This window comes from Silene latifolia, chromosome 3 (genome assembly GCF_048544455.1).
Source record: "Silene latifolia isolate original U9 population chromosome 3, ASM4854445v1, whole genome shotgun sequence".
Taxonomy (NCBI): Eukaryota; Viridiplantae; Streptophyta; class Magnoliopsida; order Caryophyllales; family Caryophyllaceae; genus Silene; species Silene latifolia.
Genome location: NC_133528.1, coordinates 26,526,917 through 26,529,151, shown reverse-complemented (window position 1 = coordinate 26,529,151; position 2,235 = coordinate 26,526,917).

Here is a 2,235-nt window from a genome sequence, read left to right as displayed (position 1 = left end):
CGTGCGAGGGATCCCACCGCCCGCCGCCCAACGTGAGCAATAGCCGACGTGGCGATCTGCAGAATTCAATTAAAACATCGCATCAACACCGACTTATCAGAAACACCTGATGGTTCGGCTAAATTTAGGCCACAAGCCAGATAGGTACCATGTTTGGGCTTCTTGGCCGGAGGAAGCACTTCCTTGCCCACGATAGAAGCTGTCCTTTTCCTCCTACAGATAAGAGGAGATCCCTCCGCATCAGAGTCCCCCTCATCGGGAATTTCAACAACCTCCACCTTCTTAGGGGAGGGGACGGAGCCGAAACCGGCGCCGCTTCCGCGTCCGACGCACCACACCGGTAACAACCCTCGCCTGCGCCTCCTCCTTGCCCAAGACCTTTAGCCGCTGCTCCATAAGATCATTCGACGACATCCTGCGGTCATGGGCTGGAGCCTTGGGATGCAAATTAGCAACGGTTTTATCCGGATGTAGCCCCATTCTCCGAAGAAGATCCTCAGGTAGTTCCGGTCCAAAGTGGTCTACGAAAGAAACAAAGCAAAAGTCAAGTAGAAGAAATGAATCGAAGTTCGAAAATCAAGAAACATTGAGAGCGGCGGAGGGCCTCACACCGACCCCACTCACCCCGTGCTAGGGCCGGTATGAGGCCGACATAGCGAGCGGCTCATCCCGAAGAATGATCTCGCGTTGGGGAATCCATCTTTTCGGCATCCCACGCTTGTCCACCTCAAAGAGCCTCATTGCCGCGCTCTCATCCTCCGTAAGAGGGACCCCCGCTAGCGTCCATTTTAAGATGCTTACGAGTGACCCATCTGTCATGCTCCGCCCTAGTCTCACACCGCAGATTAACCCGGTCTTTGGAAGGAACGGGCGGCGGATAGTCATTCGGCACTCGACATACACCCACCGACCTTGCCAGCCCTTGCAAGAAGAAGGTTTGTCAGCAGAGACATAACCCTGCTCCGTTTGTACACTGTACCACCCAACACGGCCAGAGAGTGACGGTTTGAGATGATGGAGTCGGCGGAATAAATTCACCGTCGGAGCCTCTCCCTTAAAAAGACAAAGCCAGACAAAACCAATTATGGTCCTCATGGCCAGCGGGTGCGGTTGGGCAACAAAGAACGTTCATGGCTCTAATTATGGCCACAACGCACCCCCGTTCGGAAACCGAAGCCCGAACTCCAAATGCCGCAGTACACGCCAAGATAGCTGCCGGCGGAGGGCAAAGATACAGCTGACCCTCCTTAGGGATAACAATTTCGTATCCCCTACCCAAGAAAAAATAATCCTCGAAAAGTTTCCCGCCGGAACAACGAACAAGCTTACGAGACCAAGCACGATCAAGGCGGATCTTACGGACATAGCCGTGATCCATGATGTACTTGTCCCCCTCACTAGGGCGAGACCTTTCCACTTCATCACCAAAATCATCACCAAAGTCGCCACAGAATCGAGTCCTCCCATTCCTCAAGAATTTGAGGATCAACTTCGGAGAGGGAGACCTAGGGCCCCCGACGCAGTTTACTAGGTCCAAAGATCGCGAGAAGACATGTTCACAACAAATTACTAACAAGAAAAAAATAAAAGTTCGCTTGTTTACCTTAAAGAAAAACACTCGCCGGGTCAAAAACTCCGAAGATCAAGAAGAAGAAAACCCTTGAAAGTTTGGAGAGATGAAGATTTTAGAGAAAAATTTTCGAAAATAAAATGGAGGCCAAAATCACGGAATAACTTCCCTATTTATAGAGAAAAGCCCATGAAGAAGGACCAATCAGGGCACAGCCCATGAAGCGTCAACCAATCAGCGAACACACACGTGTCAAGCATGCAACCGCGGAATGTCAATCGTCGCAACAGTTGAATGTCAATCAATGCAACAGTGACCAAGCGTCTTCAACAAGCCTATTCACATCTCTCGCGATCGTTCATTTCAAGCAAATTCCTGGTATCTACTCTCCGCCTCCACCGATCAACCAAGTCATGGAGCACCACGGGGGGCAATCAAAGTCAACCGGCACTCTCAGCCCTGGTCTCGGCCAGCGTCATGTTCCTTTTCCACATCGGATACCCTTTACGCATCCATGTGGAGGGGGGATATGATATATGGTGCGGCCTAACAAGAGCCACGCCGGTACACAAGAAGACACCGATCAGAAATTTGCGGAAGTTTGTGCGAAATATATGCTCAACATACATCGGAGCCCATACCACGGCATAGACTACGCCGGGGGC